The sequence below is a fragment of the Passer domesticus genome, chromosome 1 (genome assembly GCF_036417665.1).
Source record: "Passer domesticus isolate bPasDom1 chromosome 1, bPasDom1.hap1, whole genome shotgun sequence".
NCBI lineage: Eukaryota > Metazoa > Chordata > Aves > Passeriformes > Passeridae > Passer > Passer domesticus.
Genome location: NC_087474.1, coordinates 9,641,348 through 9,662,545, shown reverse-complemented (window position 1 = coordinate 9,662,545; position 21,198 = coordinate 9,641,348). Strand labels below are relative to the sequence as shown.

Below are 21,198 nucleotides of genomic sequence, written 5' to 3'. Positions count from 1 at the left end.
CCTCCTTCATTTTCTACGTGATGAGATCTGTGAGCCTTCATGTCCAGAGCCATGAACAACCCCTGCCTTCCCTCCCTGTGAGGGTGAACCTCAGGTTTGGATTTTACTAGCGTACAGGGAAGGCCATGTTTTCACATGAAACCACCACCACAGAAGCTACATAAGGAAACAAAATGATATTGGAATGACATAATATTGTGGATTAGCCCCAGCTGGCAGCTACATCCCACACATCTCATTCACCAGCCCCAGTGGGACGGGGGAGAGGAACAGAGGCGTAAAAGTGAGAAAGCTCATAGGTTGAGATAAAGACGGTTTAGCAAGCAAAGCAAAAGTTGCACACACAAGCAAAACAAACCAAGGAATTCACCCATCACTCCCCCTTGCCAGGCAGTTGTTCAGCCATCTCCAGGACAGCAGGGCTCCATCACCTGGAGTGGTGACCTGGGAAGGCCAGCACAGTCACTCCAAGCATCCTCCTTCCTCCATCCTCCCTGAGCTGTTACTGAGCATGGTGTCATGGAGTGTGTGACACCCTTGGGTCTGCTGTCCTGGCTGTGTCCCCTCCCAGCTCCTTGTGCACCCCCAGGCTCCTCACTGGTGGGGCAGTACAAGAAGCAGAAAAGGCCTTGGCTCTGTGTAAGCCCTAAAACATCCCTGTGTTGTCAGCACCTTCACAAATCCAAAACACAGCCCCACCTTGCTACTTTGAATAAAACTTACTCCATCCCAGCCAAACCCAGCTCTTTTAAATTGCAAATAGATTCAGAAAATATTTGAAGACAAGAAAGATGAGGATTGGCACCCAGAAAAATGACCATGGCCCTTGGATCTGTTTGAATTGGCCAGTGTGACATGGAAAACACTTGTTCTGTGTTTCCTGAACCTGACACCCCCAGGACTCTAAATGGCCCATCCTGCTCAATCTGTTAATTTTTTCATTTGTTTTCCTCTCTCTAATCAGCTTTTTGGAAATTATTATTTCTTCTATTTTAAGTGTGAGAAAACAGGAGCCATCTCAGCTGCACCCTCCTTTCCTGTTCCTGCTCATACCATTGCCTCTCTTGGTGGAAATTCCAGGTTTCTCCATTTGTCAGGAGTTTGGTCACCGTATGAGTCCTGGTCAGGACAGGCAGGCAGTGATGCTCTTGCCACTGGATGAGGTTACTAACAGGCTCTCAATCCTCCTGGTCATCTTACTTTTTGATACCAATGTGACATTTCTGCCAAGCAACCCAAACAACACAGGCAGGGTAGGTATTTGCTGTACAAGGAACTCCTTACACTAAATAGAAACAAAATAAATCACAAAACCGACCCATGACACTACACTCACCCTCACTTTGCAGAGTCAGTGAATATTTTTTCCCCTGCAGCAAGAACTGCCAGCCCTCCCTAGGGGAGCACATCAGGCCAACACACCTCACTGCACTCTGGCTTCCACAGCAGACCAGGCTGATGCAGAGGGGACACACACAGCAGCACACAAATGCCCAGAGACACCCATACACAAAGCCCAAGGAACCACAGCAATCTTCTGCTGGCCTGGGACCTGATCCCAGCTTCACCAAACAGACTGGTGCAGGACTGTGTTGTTGCCACTGCTGTCAATACAACCCATCTGTTTGGATCATTTAATACTTTCTGTCACTGAGAGGCTCTGCACTGCTGGTGTTTGCAGCCAGCCTTTGAAATGTTGCGGAAGGAATCCCTGGAGCTATGGAAATGCATTTTCTTTTTCCACAAGAATTCACCTAGATTTTGCTGAGTAATGGATTTTGAGAACTGCAATTTCTCCTCTGTCCTTTCATGTTTCTCCTGGAAAAAGTAAGTTTTGTATTTTTAGACTAATTTATCCTGGCTGTTCTTGTGCCCCAAAGCAAGTCTACAGAGCAGGGCTGGGAGTGCTGGGAGGGGCAGCTCCAGACCCACGGATGGGACAAACTCATCCAGCCGGAGCACGGCCAGAGCCTCCAAGCTGGGAGAGTGAGGGTGAGCTGGGGTGGCCTCAGCTGCCCTGTGAGTCCCTGCCAGGTCTGATAACCAGCTCTGGCTGCACAGGATGTTGGGAAAACACGGAAGGAGAGGCTTGGGTTCTTCAATCAGGAATGGTGTGGCCAGCAGGAGCAGGGAGGTCATCCTTCCTCTGTGCTCAGCACTGGTGAGGTCACACCTGGAGTGTTGTGTCCAGTTCTGGCCCCTCAGTTTGGGAAGGACCTTGAGATGTTTGAGGGCATCCAGAGGAGGCAACAAGGCTGGAGAGGGGCTGGGAGCACAAACCCTGAGAGGAACCCCTGAGGGAGCTGGGGGTGCTCAGCCTGGAGAAAAGGAGACTCAGGGGTGCCCTCATCACTCTGCACAGCTCCTGAAAGGTGCCTGTGCTCAGCTGGGGCTGGGCTCTTTCTCCAGGCAGCACTGACACAACCAGAGCACACAAGCTGTGCCAAGGGAAATATAGGTTGGATATTAGGAAAAAGTTTTTTACAGAAAGGGTGATAAAGTTCTGGAATGGTCTGCCCAGGGAGGTGGTGGAGTCACCATCCCTGGATGAGTTTAAGAAAAGACTGGATGTGGCACTCATGGTTTAGTTGAGGTGCTGGAGCTGGGTTGGACTTGATGATCTTGAAGGTCTCTTCCAACCCAGTCATTCTGTGATTCTGTGAATCCTCCCCTTTCATCCTGTCTGGGTGTGTGACCCCTTGTCCTGCCAGCAGCTCTGCACAAGCACCATGAGGTGTGACCAGGCCTGGCCGAGGTGGCCGAGGTGGTGGCAATGCCCAGGAGTCAGTGTGCCCTCACTAGGAGCACTGTATCATAAATGCACACACAAAAATGCAAGAGCAGACAGAAAATAATTCTGTTTTTACCTCTTTTTTAAAAATTACACAGAAAGTGACACTTAGCAATACATTAAAAGAATTCTATTTAAGCTTCAAAGTCATGCATCAGAAATGAAAGAAAGGGGCGATTAGTGTGCAACCTTAATTCTGTCCCCTATCTGCATTATGCTACAGAATTTAATTGTCAGATCACTTGTGCCTCGGGGACAGTCCAAAATGGGAGTTCAAGAGGGAGAATCAAGACAATTTTAATGCAACATTAATTTCTCAACATTGCAGTACACAGGCTTTGCATACTGAGTAGTTTTTTTGAATGTAATTTCAAAATTAAGAAAAAAAGTCTGTAGGAAAGGAAGTACAATTATTTATGAATGGGAAACTGAGATGTGGAGCAATTAAGAAAGCTGTTCAACATCACATAAAAATTGGCAGCAGAGAGGAAATTAAACCCAGTTTCCCAGTAGAGTTTTTGACTGCAGGAAGCTGACCCATGGTACAATACTTCTGTGCAACCATTGTTTAAAGTAAGATGATGAATGATTTTTATAAACAACTTTTATCTATAATGTCTGTGTTTTTAAAGTGTTGGACTGTCTCCTGTACTTTAAAAGAAAAAGTGTTCATGTCCTAAAGCATGTGTAACAATAACTTAAAAAATATAGGAATGTCCTTTCTATATTTTCTATTACCCAACTTATTGCATTCATTTTCTTTACTGCAAAGTGAGTTAGGACAATGATGGCACTGGGACCAGCTTTTCCTGCAGGCCACCCTTCCCTCCTGGTCATGGGGGCCCTGTGGGATGTGGAAGGCTTTCTGTGCTTCTGGTAAGTGATGCTCAGCACCAGTTTCCAGGTGAAAAAATATTGTCCATTAGTTTTCCATCTCTGCATGTGTGCACACAGCAAAGAAGAGCCTGGCAGGCATCCTCTGGCCCTGGTGAGGAAAGAACAAGGTGCTGCAATGCAGCCCACACCAGGACCCCACTGATGCCCCTGGCTGACCTGGAGAGACATGATCAAGGAAACAGCAGTGTCTTGAAAGCCGTTGTGGGGTCTGCTTGTCTCAAAAATTGTTCTCAAAGGCTTTTGGGGTGGGCTGGGTGACCTTTTTGTGGCCGAGGGGCTGCTGTGAAGCTGCTCTGACAGCTGAGTGTGAAGCCTTGGCCTCACTCAGGAGGAGGCTCAGTGGTGGGGTCTCAGCTGCTTCAGCAGAAATGTCCTTGTGGCTACATCCCTCTTTGGTCCTTCCTTTGCTCATTTCAAAATTCCCCATCCAGGTGCCCTGTGGCCACCACAGCACCTGCAGCCTCCAGGGAAGAACAGTGTAGGAGGGCAAACAAAATGTGCATTTTCCCTCTGCCGCTGTGGAAGGGATCCTAAGAGGAACATTGCCCCAGTCACGTTTCCCCCAGCCTGTTTCCAGCTCCCAGGGGGAGCACAGCTGCTTTTCCCTGCACCCTCTGAGTTCAGGAGCTTCCTCTCCTTCCCTCCTCCTGCCAGTCCTGGTGTCTCTGTGCACAGCAGCACCCAGGTAACCCTGCCCAGGCCCCACATACCTGTGCACCCTCTGGTGATGAGACAGAGCTGGGAGACAGGGCAGGGCTGTCTAGGGGTCCTCCCTGCCATTAATCCAACCCCCTCCAGGGCCACAGCCCTGTAAATGCATCCAGCTTTCTCTAGGAAATGACTGCGAGTTTTTGGGATTTTGTCCCATCCCGGGGTACAGTTATGCAGCCTCTGTTTGTTTGCACAGATCTGCCTGCCTTTAGCTTTGTGCTTTGTGCAAACAGCCAGGGAGCAGAGCTGATGGCAGGCGCCGAGGCTCCTGGGCTCCCACAGGGGTACTGCTCTGTGTTTATGAGGGCTGATGCTGGAAGGGTTAAGATGTATGTCTGAGCCAGGAGGGATAAATCAAAATATCTTCTCTCTTCAGCTTCACTTCATCGACATATATGGCCTTCAGCTCAGCCTCCCACCAGATTACAAACGCATCCCCACAGCTCCCTGTGAAAGAGCCAGGGCTTGACTGCATCTCTCAGAATACTTTAGGTGCAAGATCATCCTCCCCTTAGCTGGAACTCTGAATAAAACCATCCTGATGCCCAGAAAGCACTGCTTAACCAGTGCTTCTTTTTTGTCTGCACGCCTTGGTTCTGCCATCAGGACACCTGGTGTGCACAAAAGCTTTTATTTACTATGAGGGATTTATGGCACAGCCAGAAATGGAAGGGAATGCTACTTGATGCCTTGAGATCACTTTGCAGCTCCCATCCCACGCAACCACCTTGAAAACTGTGAATTGCTTTGTGGCCCCTTTTGCAGAAAAAAACCCCATCTTTTCCAGACTTTCCAGGTCACACTTTCTTTTTCAGCCTCCTCAAGGGTGCAGCTGCATTTCCCTCACAGGCACAGCTGAGTAACTGCAGAAAACTGGAGACCCTGTTCAGTACTGTTGGGTAAAGGAGAGGTGAGGAACTGAGGAAAGTGAGGACATCATTCTGTGGAGGTCTCTGCAGTGGCTCAAATGTTTTCCTGAAGTTCAGAACAAGCTCACTGAAGTGACTGGGATGTTCAGTAGAGGAAGAGGATCAATCCTTTTATTTGATCCTGGAGCTGTCGTACCTCACTCTTGGAGAGGTGGCTCCATGACACACAACGAGCTAGAGGACTGATGCAGCCCTGAGTGGGAATAGACAGAGGCCTCTGAAGTGACCAATACCCTTAAAAACTGAATTCAGGCTTTTCTTTTGCAGCTCATCTCAAAGGGAGTCCAGACTTTCCTTCTATGGTACAGTCAGCCATGGGCTCATATCCAGAAGAACAAGCTGGACTCACTCACCCCAGCACTCATCATCCCATTGGGATGGATGGATGGATGGATGGATGGATGGATGGATGGATGGATGGATGGATCCAGCAATACATCTAACAGGGACATGAGGAAGATGAAGGTTCCAGTTAGCTCCGTTTGATGCTGTGGATGAAGTTCTGAATGTCTCTCTGCTAAAGCAGTACCAAAGACACTCCTGAACTTCCTCGTGTCTCTTTTTTGCTCCCTTTCCATGACTAAATGAAAGTTGGCCAGCTTGGTCATAAACTCCTGGGAATTGCAGAAGTCAAAGACAAATTCCAGACAGTTTGTAACATTATTAAAGAGCAGTTAATTATCTTGGATGGGAGAGCATCTCTACAGGACTGCAGCATGGATAAACTCCATGCTCTGTAAAAATAGAAAAAAAAAAAGAGATACAACTGTGATATTGAAAAAGAGCTTGTTTTCAGTAAAACAGATGCTAAAATATTACAAACACCCTGACAGCAAAATAAAAAATATTACAAATACCCTCTCAGCAAAGCTACAAGCTGAAAAGGAATCCTGCTTGTTAGAAACAGGCTTTAATACATCTTTTTGAACTGCTTCTTCACCAACAGTCTTGCCTCATCAGTGGGTTGTCTGAGCTGGGCTATGGTCTCTTAAAGAATATAGAGTAACCTCTGACACAGACAAAATAATTCCTGCCCAGCACTGAGCCCAGACAGGTATTTTTTCTTTTGCTGCAGTGTCCCACACTGACTGCAGCAGGGCATCGCTCAGCACCAGCCTGGAAACGCACTCATGCTCACACAGGAGAATGCTGATGCTCCATCTCCAAGACCAAGCCAGGGACATCTCTGCCCTCATCCAGGGGCTGAATCCAACCCTGGGCTAAGTAATCTTGTGGCTTATGGTGCAGTGTCTGGGTTGGAGGCTTGAGGTTGGAGGGGATACCCTCCAGGAGTATCTTCTTCCAGCCATTTTCACTCAACCCACTGTTTTTATTTGCATGATCTCCATGACAGGGTCTGCTGTGGTTTGTATGTGTGAAACAGCAGCTGAAACACAACTTGGTCACTTTGCCTGTGTTCTGAGCCTACCTTAAGGCTGGATGTTGTGACTACTCTGTGTTATCTAAATTAGACCAAACCTCCTCATATTCAAACTTCTCCCAAGAAAATGCAACGTCTGCTCCCTGCAATCTCCCAGCACGTACCACCAGAGAGGTTTTTTTCACCACAGCTTACAAGATCTGGTTCTCACTGCAGTTTACTCCAGGCATGTCCATTATTCAGTTTTGTCCCCACCTTGCAGTCTGTACTTAGGACTGGTTTGTAGGACTGATTGCTGGTGTGCCATGGTACATCTGCCTCGACCATGAGATGCAGACAGCTCCATTTTTCCCATTGTTCCATTGCTAAATCACTAATTCCTTTTACATCAAAATGTCAGACAGGATTTTGAAAGCCTTACTCACAAACATGAGCATTTGCTCATATTAATACGCTTCCTTATGTTATGGGTGTGCTTCCATGCCTATTCAATGAATAAAAGAATATGACCTCTCAGTCACACTGTTAGGAGGCAGATCAAGCCCTAATTTTGGTTTTACTCCTTCCAAATCTTCTCTCAAGACTTCCAGAAAGTCACATCTATACCTGATTCTTTCTGAGCCTGACTGGAGGCATGTTGAAACACAGGCAAGGTGCTCAGTGCCAAGGTACAATCTTGCCAGTCCACACAGAAGGAAAGAGGGAATGTGGTAGGTTATAGGGTCAATTTGTCCTTCACCTCAGCTACAGGACAGATTTAACCCTTCAGAATGCCATGAAGAGGACAAGATTTGCTGCTTGACTCTAATTTGAAGAGAGAACATATTATTATCTTATGACTTTCTCAAAGCCTGTGGAAGCTGAGAATAACTATGAGGTTAAAAACAGGGGGCAAAGCAATTATGGCTAACTTGCAGTCTCATATTTCCATCGAAGATCAAAGTAACCTATGTACTACAGGAAAGACTAATTCCCAGTGCAGTGTTTCTTACCATTCCTGCAAATGTTACTCCCTCCTTAGTTTAAAGTAGATTTTTCTACAGAAATTGTTCTTCCAATATTAACATACATTTCCATCCCCCATATATACATATTTATAGATATAGATGTATTTCTACATATATATGTTCATTACAGCTGTATCAGTCCCATCTCTTAATATCAGTCCTGGCTTATGACCTCAAGTAATTTGCAAGAGGAATACAACTTGTAGTTCTGAGCTTCTAACTTGGTTTTAAGGCCACAAAAAAACCCCTCAACTAAAACTTTAAAGGATTGTAGGATTTTCCAGTCATTAAAATGGTGGTACCTCTTTCTGAAGCATATTTTGCTAGCTATGAGAGTCATGTATTGTACCAGCATGTATCTCCTATTCAGATTTATTAGTGATGGACGTTAAATAAATTTGTTCTAGAAATTAAGTTGGAAAGTGGACAGACCAGCCTTAGTGCATTTAAACTCATTCAAACTCTGACACTGCCTCTCTTTTCTATGTTTGAGCAACTTGAACAACTTTGTTTTAATAATTTGTATACAAAACATGTACTGGCATGTCATCATTTTAAGTAGAGTTACATTTTGACAGTAGGGTGGTGCAGTGAATGAGGTGAGACAAAAGAAAGAGTCCTTGGTTAGGCTCTAAATAACTGACTAATGCTCAGATTTTATGTCCCCATTTAACTTTCACTGGCTCGAAGTAACTGAGTGGGTCAATTAATCCTCATAAGAGAAAGCAATTGCATTGCTGTTCTAATCCAGGCTGCAGAGAAGAAAACATTCTGTTGTTTTCAAAGAAAGCAACTGCTGTACCAAGCCAGGGTCCTGGACAATTTATTTAGTGTCAATTTGTGACAGCCCCCAAGATCTGTGCTGTCATGTCTGTGCATTTAATGTCATGGACCTGGACATAATTGCTTGTCTTGAATGTTGCAAAGTCCATTACAGAGCTTATTCCCTCCAGGGGAGAGCCAGAGCTGCACCTGTGATCCACGTGGCTTTGTCTGCAGAGATCCTGATGCAGGACTTCCTCATCCCTCGTTCCATGGCCCATCAGATATCAGATATGATATATTCCTGTCACCTTAATCAGCTGATAGATTTGCTCTGATGGCTTGTTGAGGAGTGTGCTCACATGGTGGGCAGGTGTTTTATGGTTCATTATCTCTATTGCAAGAATGGTCACATACACTGTGCACTCAAAACTGTTCATAATCTGCTCTAAAAAAAGAGATTATTATATATGAATTATCAGATAGCAAATTTCCTCATTAGTCTTCCCACTGTGTTCACGACCATAATATCTGAGATATACAGCTAAAACAAGAGATGTGAACACGCTGAGTTTGGTGGTGCCTGGCTTTTGATAATGAGCAGATTGAAGATGTTTCCTACCCACAGGTTGGAGCTGGGTGACTCCTGGTACCCAGAACAGGAGGTACAAACACTAGGCTGAGATAAAGGTGTAATTTGAATTTTTTCCTCAGACTATTTTGTCTTTTCATCCTAAGTCCCCTTCAGGAAAAAGTGATGACTAAGTACTGCAAAAAGAAGATTGTTACCTATGCTTTTTTTCTTTTCAAAGAGGAGGTAGTTCTCATTATAGGCAGTAACACAATGAATGGAGCATTCACCCAGGATGTAGGTGATAGGTTAAATTCCTTTCTATTACTGTGGAAATATCCCACTGATTTCATATATATTATCAGTTCTTCTTTGATCCAGTGAACGTGCACAGTGATCGGATTCTTTGCTCTCTGCAGACTGTCCATTTTTTGCTCCTTCTTCCCATGTAGACTTTGCATCATATCTTGTCTTTGAAAGTATTAATAGTTTCTTTGCCACTACCTTGGTGCTGGGAAGCAGCATTAGACTTCAAAATAAATCTGCTCAGGATTCATTTAGACAATGGCTTGGTTCATTTTCTGTTTTATTTCAATAAACCATCTTTTACATACATAAGTTCCTCTGTATGAACCTTTACACGTGGGCCTGTGAATAATTCCTCAGCACCACATAAGTCCCTGAGGTTTGTTTCCCAGCATCTGTCCCTGTTAGAGGCAGGAGGAGATGGCCACTGAGCAGCATTAGAGAAAAGAGAGACCAATTCCCACGGCAGCTGCCTGGAGAGAGGAGAGGCAGGGCTGTGTTGGGGTTTTATCGATTGCAATGCAGTCACACACTTTGCTGTGGTGCAGTGCCACTCCAGACTGACATGGAGAGGTTTTCTGACAGGCTCTGAGGGTTTGATGGCCTTGTACCCACTAAACATCAGTGATCTTCTTTTAGTGAATGGGTAACTGGGAAGTTGCAGGTGCAAAACTCAGGGGATTCCTTTAGAGGTGAGGATGTAGAAAGGCTCATGACAACAAAAGTAAAAACACACAGGTGGAGGTGGATTTGTTATGAATTTGTATTTTTTTCAGAGGTCAGATTGACATTCCTCATGCATGGCTGCAGTGTAGCTCCAACACAGGACACAAAATCACTGCAGGTTAAGCACAGGAAAATCATTCCTGCAGGTTAGGCACAGGCTCCCTGCCACAGATTCACCATTTCCATTCACATTTCACCTGTACAGATTCTTACATCCCATGGCAGGGCCAAGGGCTTTTCCTTGATGTGTGAAGCAGCAGGAAACAAGGCTGCTCAGGATTAATCTTGATAAAATTATAAAATTCCTTTTTAAAATTTTTTTCTGTAACTTCGATTGCTTGCTGTCCAATTAGCCAGCACACTTACCAGTGCTCATTCAGATAACACTGATGTAGGGGAAAGCTGGTTCTTCTAACTCATCATTTGCAACTGTATGAGACTGCAACCGTATCAGATGTCCCTCATGAATATGACTGACAAAGTTTAATAATTAAGGTTTCAAAAAAAATGAGCTGATGAGGCAAACAATACTCATTTCCTTCAATGAAAAATCAGCCTTTCTGGTATAAGTTAATTCATAATCATCTGCCTTGAACTGCAACACAACAAAAACTATTTCTTCCAGTCTTCTATTTAGAAATAGGAAAAGAAATAATTAGCATGTGATGACAGAACTGCAAAGGGTATCTTTAGCTCAACCATGTAGTCTGCTACACTAGCCACATGTGGAATTCAATATTTTGATTTCAAATGAGAGCACTTACTACATTCCTCATTGTATAAATGATTTTGCAGCCATTGGTAAATAGGATTACATAAAAGCCTGACTCATGGGATGCTGTATTAAAAGGACAAATTGATGGGGAGCATCCCATGAAAGGCCTCGACATTTCTGCAGATTGAATAAAATTATCAAGCAATTGCATTCACAAGTTTTGCTAGAATATTTTCCTTACAATACTGAATGACAGACTCCCTTACAGTAGCATGAAAGGAAAAAAATTAAAAGGAAAGTAATCTGTTATCCTAAATTGACCCTTAAGTCAAGTTTAGCAAAAATATTAGGAGGAAGGGAAAATCTGGACTTCCAGAATAAAAAATAAATCTTTCCAAATCCCTAACTAGAAATTATATGAAGAGTGGTAGACCATAATCTCTGACACTGGCTCTTTAAAACTACATATCTCATTCTCATCAGGGGTGGCTCAGAAGAAAAACTTTATGCAAAGCTGATACTGCTATTTGTCAAATCCAAGGTTTCAATGGGAAACATCATTGTATTTTGAGTACTATGAAATGAAGAAGAAATGCTATTGTTGCTGTTCCTGCTTGGTCTATTATCTTTTATAATGAAGGAATGATATCCTACTCAAATACACTTTAGTTCAATCACTGATGAATCAGGAGTCTCTCCCGTACTCCCATCAAAGATTCTTGAACATCTGCAGAATCTAAGCTTCATTTTTTAAACAAAATAATTTCTAATCTCTGTATTTGAAGAGGAAAAAACTTCAACTTTCAAGTATGAACTGAGTGCAGACTGATGCATTTCTCTGTTATGAGCTGAGATAGTAAATCAATAGCAATATGAAAGATGAAACCCCTCCCCATCTCCCACCTTTCATTTCAGTAGTCTGAAGACTCTGAAGATTGTCTCTGAAGGGTGATTTTAGTGTCAATATTGTTATCAATTTATTTTTCTGACAAAAGCTGTGAGGAACATGGAAATAAGACTGATAGATCCTTCTGGGTCACAGAATTGACCTTCCTGCCATGGCAGCACTACAACACACAGCTGCCTCCAAAAATGAATAGTGCTATTTTTCAATCTAACTTTGTTTTTTTTGGCCCACACTATTCTGATTAAAGGCTTCACTGCTTCAGGGTAGCAGGTACTGTCTTCTAAAACCAAGGCCAAGTGTATTCAAGATCAGTTTATACCCATTTGAGAGTGTGCCAGCACCACTCTTAAGTGTGACTTGCTCTTCTCCTTTCTTGATGTGATCCCACAGTGAGTTTAGCAGGGATCACACCCCGCTCTCAGCCTCCCCCTGCCAGACCAAACAAGGGAAGGTCTGTAAATCTCCTTGAAGCTGGCCACCACTACCCTGATCCAGCTGGAATTGTGTAGGCTATTTCGAATAAGACTCACCAGCAGTGTATGTAAGTGCCAATAATATTATCCTGGTTTTGCTGGGGAAAGTTTCCTGAGAACCTTTCCTTTTTTTTTTAATTCTGGCAGGTCTGAGAAGAGGGAACCAATGAGAATTATCCAGACTGATGAGGTTATTTAAAATAAGCCTGTGTGCACACAGTTAACACAGTGCCAACTCTTTTGACTGCTGAGACAGAACTGGTGAGGCTGAGGTCCCCAGGCATCTCAGAGCACAGAGCCTGGAAAGAAAAAGAGGAACAAGGAGCATTACTTATTATTTCTTAACTAATTGTTTTTGTAATACATTTTTTAAGCCCAGATTCTCTTGCCATGTTAATTTTTCCTGCCCTGGTGGTGGCACTCTTTGCTTCACGAGAGAAACCAGTAAGAAAAGCCAGGAACTGCAGAGAGCAAGGAGGAGGCTGGTTCATGAAAGGATCTGGTAAACCCGACGGGGGGGAGAGAGAGCTGGCAGTGAGAAATCCATCCCGAGGACACTCCTTGTCACAGCAGTGCCCCTGCAGGGTGCTCCTGCCAGCCCAGCACTCTGTATCATCATCTGAATGGCTGCCTTCTGACATGGCAATGTCCCCACCATGATGGGAATTTTCAGAAAAGATACATTATAATAAAATGCAAATAGTGTACTGTGTCTGAAAATGCCCATAGCTGAGTGGGCAGCATAATGACATTAATTCAAGCTTCTAAACAATATGACTGCTATTGGTATTGATCTGACACCCATAATTGATATTAATGGGCTATATGCAGAGTTTAGTTACTCCCTTCTAAAATATCACCTTGAAATTTTCCACTGCTGAAAGCACACAGGGGTGGGTCTCTTTCCAGAACAGGTAATCGAAATGTGGCCAGAGACAAAGGAATGGAAAACAGCAGAGATGGAGACAGAACAGCTATTCAAGAGTGTCTGTAATAAAAGTGGAGAAGAAAGACAGAGGATAAAATGTTACTAAAATGGCCTGTACTATGGACTGGCTGTATTTGTATAGAATGGCTGGGGGTCTCTCACTTTCACAGATATAGGATAATAATTTGCTTGTGCTACCAGCACACCAAGAGAAGTGTGCCGGCCCTCTCACTAAGGTGAAGCTTCAGCAGCAGGAAAAGGTTCAAGCAAACTTTGTGCCTTGAGCCACACAGACCCAAAACTACCAAACCAGCTTCTGTTGGTGGGCAGAAACATCACTGAGGAGAGCAATCCCCAGCTGCTCTGCTTGGAGCACCCAGCCACCACTAGAGAGAGCACTCCAGATCTTGTCTTGCACTCAGGTACTGAGGTGAGAACTTCCATTTGTGATGACACAGAGCTGCTCCACCAGCAAAGGGTTTCAATCTCACCCACCTGTAAAGCATGGCTGGGCTGGGCTGGTGGAGATGCAATTCCAGTTCCCTTGGGGCCAAGTCCATAAAGACATCTTAGCCTGAATTTAAAAGCACATCTATAAATCTTTATGAATTCTAGATTAGGCTGAAAACACAAGTTGTGTGGTCTGATCACTGAGAGTGAGCACTCAGGACTTCTCTCCCACTGTTTCATATTGGTCTAGGGACAGATATCAGCACCAAGCCTTGATCCTGGGGAAATGAGTGCTGTAAGCCAAGTTTAAGTAAAGAAATATTTCCATTGCAGTATCTTTCCCAGTTTTATGATGAAGAAAATTCACATGCTTGCTTCCCCAGCTTTTCCACAGTTGTTTTTTCCACACCTTTTTTCTGACGGGATGTTTATTTTCTCCAGCTGTGCTATCCTGAAACTATAATTGCAAAGCTCATCTTCTAGTGTCTTCCAGTCTTCCAGTACCTGCATTCCATAACTATCAACCCTATTGAGGATGACATGGGAAACCAAGGGTTTGCTGTTCTCTTAAACATCCCAGAATATCTGATGAATACACAGCACTCTGGAAAATTTCCTGATAGCCTGTAATCCTCAAGAATCCCATAGCAAAAATAATAAATGTAACCAGAAACAAGAAGGAAAGATGCATGTTATCTGAATATAATTCCAGTGTCCTCTGAAATAATTGCTTGAAATGCTTGAAAGAAATCTGATGGGGTGTAAGGGTTGTAGAGTTTTCTCACTGCTCAGGAAACACAGTCCTGCTTTCACTGGGCTTTGCATGTTAATTCTGTGCAATATCACAGATAATACTCAGACACTTCTTGCTGTGTGGGTAGGACTAATGCAAGATGGTGCTGATGCAAATATAGCTTGCTTGCTGAGAGTGAGTTGGAAAATTGTTTCACATGTTCACTAAGCTGTACCCTGTGAGGCACATTTCAAAATGCATTCAGAAGTGGATGTTATTTCTGTGCATCAAGAACATAAATTACTATCCAGGTTTCATAAAGACAGCAAAAGATGTACCTACCAGAATGGAGAGAGCACAGCTTAAAGGCAAACAATTTAATTTCCTTAGTTTAATGAGACATCACAGACCACCTGAGCCACTGCCCCTCACCACGTACATGTCCTTCCCCTCTGGAAAATAAGAAGTAAAACACTGAGCAGAACTGATTTGCAAGCTGGCAGGAGTGACCATGATCTCCCTGACACTGATGTCCAGCAGTGTGTCCAACCAGGACACATCCTCCTCTGCAAGCTGGACACTCACCATTTTTCTGGTTCAGGCTCAGGAAAATCAGGTGCTGCCAGCACCTTCCAGCTCCAGCTCTGGGAGAGAAAGGAGCACCTGACACTGTGCCCTGAGGGCTGCCAGCCCCTGTGCTGTTGCTTGGTTGAGTGGATCTCCAAAGATCTCCAAACGCTGCTTTGATCTGTAGTGGTGCTGAATACAGAATCTTGCTGTGGATTTCATGGGATCCAGAAAAGCTCAGCATTCCTGGAAACCAGGCTGCTTAAATCTGTTGGCATTAAATATACCCAAGTTGTTTGTTTTTGTTTGTTTGTTTGTTTGTTTTGTGTGTGGGGGGGGTTTTTTGGTTTTTTTTTGTTTTGTTTTGTTTTGTTTTGTTTTTTTTTTACTAATTACCTAAGGTGTTGAGTCAGCATTTTAATGTCAGGGGTAGTAGAAAGCAAAGCATTTCTACCTCTGTCTGCACTGACCAGTCACCCTTTTCATGAAGTGATTAAAGGAAAATATAATCACAGTCAGGCTACACTGTTCCTAAGTTACACATGCAGTGCTGGGTGTCTCAAGAGCTGTCATCACCTTTTCACTGGACAATACAGGGATTTTTGTACTCCAAAGAAAGGTGTGTAACTTGCTAGCTGGGTGCTGCTGTGCATTCAGAAATAACCTGGAGTACCAGCAAGGCCAGATGCTGAAGAACACTTAAGTTTCAGGGCTTATTCCCTGACCTTTTGCATATTGCTGAGCATGGCTGGATTTTTGTATTTAAAAACACCTTATTTAATAATTGTCTAGATTCACCTTTTGCAAGAGGCATGGTCAAGTACTGAGTAAATTCTGTGTTAATGTTTGTGGTGCCTTCCATCCATATTCTCATTTTAACCATTGTGGCACCCCCATTTCCTGACCCTGTACCTCCTATGCTATCTCCCACCATGAGCTGCACTGGATATTATTTCATTTGCACTCATTAAAGACAGAAACCATCTCACTACATATCTTAAATATACTTCTGCATTAAAAACTGCATTCTATCTTTCTGAGGTAATTTCTACTTGAGGTATCTAAGCCTTGATTAATGCATGTGTATATCTGATGCAAGAGCTGTGTCAAGTATTCTTCTCTGTGGCCTTTTACAACATGATTTCACTACAAAATGTCTTTGAATATTCATATGAGTACTAGAAAGCCTATTAATGGCTACAGTTTGGGAACATTTTAAACCAAAGGCATGAAGGTCAGATTGGATGGGGCTTTGAGTAACCTGGTCTCGTGCAAGGTGGAAGGATGATCTTTAAGGTGCCTTCCAACCAAAATAATTCAATACAGGATTTTTCCACACAGCTTTTACTCATGTATCAACCTTTTTGGCACTGAATATAATCTTCCAGCTTTTTGACTGTAAGTGACCTACAATGAGAAAAAAAAAAACCCTTAAGCTCTTTTTTTTTTCAGTTCATTTTTTAAAATTTTATTTTAATAAACATGACTTTTTGCCTTTATTCCTTTCTGCTGAATTTGGCAGAGGAGAAAAAGACACTGGAGTGCTGCTGACTTTGTGGAAATGGATGGTGGGCAGAGGAAGGAGACCACAGCTGCTGTCCCAGAAAGAAGGGCTATGGTCAAACCTGGGTGCACTGAGGTGTAGAGCCTTGCCATGGGGACTGGACACTGAGGAGGAGCAGGGTTTAACTCCTCACTCCTTCATTAGACTTTGAAGGAAGTGAAAAGGTGTCTCTCTTGTCCTCCATCAGGGAAAGCCAAATGTAACAATTCTGGTCTGCATTTACCACAGAAAGAGTAAAAAAAAACATTGTACATTTTTTATCTTGTATTTGAACAAAAAGTACACGAATCCAAACCAAGTAAAATTCCCAGTAGTCCTCCAGTACATCCCTCCACAACAAATGTAACTCCAGTTGAAAGCAGGAGGTAGGTATTGTGTCTTCCTAAGAAAAACTCAGGCTCTTAATATACTACCAATTAGAATTAGCATTATGTATGGATTGTTTTAATGGTTTATTGACATGCTAGTGAACTAAGTACTTTGCTTTATTAGTATCATTTAAGTCTGTATTAGAAAAGCCATTCTAGAATTTCATTCCTAATAGCAATAATAATTACAATCTAAATTTTTGAAGGAAAGGCAAAACTACCTATCTGTCAATTCCACAGTACAACCACATAACAAGCAATGACCCTAAAAGCATATGAAAATCTGAGTTGATCACTGATAGCAGAGTATCTCAAGGGTTTCTAAATGCCACTTTGTTCGCAGTGGTAATTTAACCTTTATGTGATATCTCTAAAATAATCAATCATATCTGCATTACACAGAGTATTTTTTTCTGATGTATGCCTTTCCATGAACTTATCCATCACAATTGTGCCCCAGCATTACCCCTTTCACAAAACTGCAAGTACTTTCCAATAAAAAATTGTCCATGAGTGGTTACACTGTAACATACAAAAAAACCTGAAGGCTATTTCGTTGAAAAGTATCCATTACATACAATGACATGATTGATTCACAACATCTATTTTATGCTTTCAAGCTATATGAAAATAATGCTTTTCCTGTGGCATTTTAAAACAAGACAACGCAGGGAGGTTTTACCCCCCCTTTCTATAGCAGAAATAAGCATGAAAGGGACAAAATTTTGTCCCATCCTTTTAGGTGCCTGAAGAAAGCTGAAATAATGGGGCAGGTGGTGAGCCATTCAGGTGTCCCTGGCAAAGGGTGAGCACGTGCCACCAGGTCTTGGCGTTAATGTTACCTGGAAAAGTGAGTAAACAGCAGTTCCTGGGAGCAGGAGCATTTCACATCCCTTGCTTGCTCTGAGCCCAAGAGCCAGCAGCTCGCTCGTACCCACCTGCAGCACCTCCTTCACCAGCAGGCCAGGCACCTTCCCTGCAGGATCTCTCCTGCTTTCAGAGACAGAATATCCACTTGTCACAGCCCAGGCTGAGCACAAGGTGCAAAAAAAGCCTCTGGGACTGATGTGCCCTGCCCAAAGCCTTGGGTCAGAGAGGAGCTTTTCAGAAGCAAAGTCACAAGGACACAAAGTCCCCAGTTTGGTGGCTGGGGCCCCAGGGCACAAGGGAGTGTGAGGGGTGTGGATTATGAGAGGCAGGGAAGGCAGAGACATCTGGATTTAGAACTGAAAAATGAAGCTGGGGATCTGGCAGGTTTGTCCCTGCTGTGTTCAGAAACCAAGGTCTTAGACAAATGAAAACATTATATGAAAGAATGTATCAAATTCATATAAGTTGCATTTTCATCTTGAAAATGCACTCAAGCAAGATACCAACTGGCTACTCTGGCTAAAGATTAATAGTGTGCTCTTCCCTTGTGTGTGTGAAACAGTCACATCAAGAGTTTTTTCAAATGAAATCTCAGAAAACATTATATGAAGATCTGGAGTTAGCTCACCTGTGCTGAATGAACATCACAGCTCAGAGAGGGGTGAAATCTTGAAAAAACTGTGAATCAAATTCTTTCCTGTAATACAAACTGTTTTATTATTTTTTCCAGAGGAACTACACATAAGAAAACCAAGGACACAAGTTAATGCAATGGGAAGAAGTTTTTCTTACCAATAACAAAAAATGACAAAGCATCAGTGCATTTTACAAACTTTCTATACAAAGAAGTTTGAGGAAAAGGAAGTAATTGCTTGAAATATTCCCTTGGGCAGAATGATATCTGAATAAATTATTTCAATAGTTCCTGACAAAAAGTCTTCCCTATTACAGACAGTCACACCAATTTAACTGGTGTAACCATTCTGACTTTGGATTAATGGCACTTTTACTTCATCTTTGTTTTGATATGTTCCCAACTGATGCAAATCTAACTGATATAACTTCAGTTTGATTTGAAACAAAAGTGGTTTATATAGTTTTTAACTAAAACTACTTAGAATCAGTCTGTAATCTATTCCCATGTGATCTGGAAGCCTCACATCAAAATTAAGATGTTCATATACAGGCTTGTACCAAAAATATACAAAGGTTTGAATTTCATCCCATCTATTTTTTTCCCTGCTCATTAGTACCCAGACAAACCCAAGGTCAGGTACTCGCTTGCTTCCAGTGGTTCAGCACTTGATACATCTGATAACACTGCAAGGCAAGGCAAGAGTCCTCCTCTTGCCTCTGAAGTGATGTAGGAGAGGTTTTAAAGGTCAGTAAACAGATCAGCTAAAAATCAGACCAGGAAACAGTAGAAAAAGAGCAGGAAAACAGAACGAAGCAAGATCAAGGTGTGTGATTGAACCCTTTCTTTTTGCAATGCAGGGTTGCCCTGTTTGGAGAATCCAAAAGGCAAGGTTTAAATCCCAGAAAGTGAAAACCTATCCCTCTTAATTGTGGTGAAAGACCATTTTTGTAAGATCTCAAGGACAATCTTAAAACCAGAAGGAAATACAGGAGGCATTTTAATGCATGAGAATTGTCTCAGTTCTTAAGTAAAATTGCTTCATTAGATTGCTAAAAAAAATATTTAATGTTAGATAACCGTGGTATCTGTGGAAGTCATGGCATTCCCTGGAGAAACACACAAGTACTGTTAAATAAGAGGTCCTCACAACACCTGATGATGTAAGTAAATATAATTCTCTTTCTACACATCTAGATATTACTCCATTCTCTGGATAATAACTCCCCCCCAAAAAATTATTTCACTCTTAGCTTCAATGGCTCTGGAAGCCAACAGACAGGTGTCTGTACTTAAAAACATTAAGAAGATGAAGAAAGAAGTAATATTAAACTTTGGAGCTGAAGCTCCCAGCTGTCAATCCTGACCTGAATTTCCCGGACTACTTAAAACACAAATATAAAAACTTGTCACCAAAAGTTAAACAGTATGAAGATGATTAATCTGAGCTGCTGACGTGGGGTTGTAGGCCAGTGGTGCTGTGTTTGTGGGTTTTCAGTATGTCCTGGTAAGAACAGCTCCCAGGGCCAGAGAGAAGAGGGGGCAGGAAGCACTGTCTGCTGTTATTAAAATGGTCCACTGAGCTCATGCCTTTAAGGAGGCAGCCAAATAAATAGTCAAACATTAACCTTTTTAGCTCACAAAGGAAAGAAAAAAAGTCCGTGCACAATGAAAATCAGCACGGTGGTGAGCCTTGCCCTGTCTGCAGCCCTGGTCCTGCCCAGATGCTTGGTCCCCCTCTCCTGCCAGATGTGGCTGCTCACAGTGGTGCTCACCATGGGGTACATTTGTTCACACACTGGGAACTCTGAGCCTTGATTTTTAATTTGAGAAATACATATTAATTAATAGAATCAGAGCCATTTAGCTAGAAAAGACCTTTAAGTTCATCAAGTCCAACCGTAATTCATTAATCTGCTGCGTAAGCAAGGTGAAGACTAAATCAATGACATAAACATTTGCAGAGAGCACACAGAAATGAAAATAACTGCTGGTTAATCCTGTTTCCAGAACTGAACTGGACATTCCATTTGTAATTATTTAACAAAAACTGACATAAATTCACAAGTAAGAAATTCCTCTTCTATGCCTCCCTGAGGCAGTGATAAATCATGCACCTTAAATAACAAGAGGGAATGTGGTTGGAGTCTTTGACTGCAGAACCAGGTTAGTGCAGAATCCAGGGGCTTGTACTCATGAATCAAATAGAGAAACATCATGCAAAGGAGAAAACTTCTGGCCTCTTTCATTAATGGCCATGTAAGCAGCAAACAATTGCCATTTAAACTCTGACAGGTTTTTTGTGCAAATGGCCAGTGAGAATTTTTCTTCAGGGTAAAGTTTGGAAAGACAATAGGAAGCCAAATATTCTAGAAAAAGGTATTTCTATGAAGAAGCTTGAGAACAGTTCTCTTCAAATGTTCTCCAGGTCTCAGCAAGTCCTAAAAGACTTCAGCTCATACCAAAGCTGGTACTGCAAACTCGAGTACAGAGAAATGTTGAAGACGTCTGTCACAACCTCGTGGTAATGTTAGAAGGAAGAAGTGGCTTCTTCTAAAGAAAAAGAAGTGTGGGAGTTTCAGAAGAGGATCAAATTAGACAATTTTCTCAAAAAAAAGAGAAAAATTACTTTGCCTATGGCAATTGCTCACAGGTGAAGAGCCTGGCCAGAAGGAAACAAAGGTTGCTGGCCAGCTGGGAGGAATGAGGGTTGACTTCTCAGAGGGCATCCCTGAGGCTGCACCAGGTTTGCTAGAGACTGACCAAAATATATGGTCATATAGAATGTACTCAGTATATAAAATGGACCTTCTTTTTGGGAACAAGTGTCCAAAACCAGTAGAACCAGCACTGAGGTGCACAGACTAAAAGGTGACAAAGAGCTAAGACTGAGGACTTGTTATTTGGA

At 42.8% G+C, this 21,198-nt stretch overlaps 1 long non-coding RNA gene across 1 annotated transcript; it reads right to left on the bottom strand.

Annotated features, from left to right (window-relative positions):
* Positions 1-11,669: 11,669 nt before the first annotated feature.
* Positions 11,670-14,161, bottom strand: LOC135286977 (uncharacterized). The gene is made up of 3 exons (XR_010350921.1): positions 13,267-14,161; positions 13,037-13,164; positions 11,670-12,637 (listed from the first exon to the last, which is right to left on the bottom strand). It is a non-coding gene; the product is annotated as an uncharacterized LOC135286977 (long non-coding RNA).
* Positions 14,162-21,198: the final 7,037 nt, after the last annotated feature.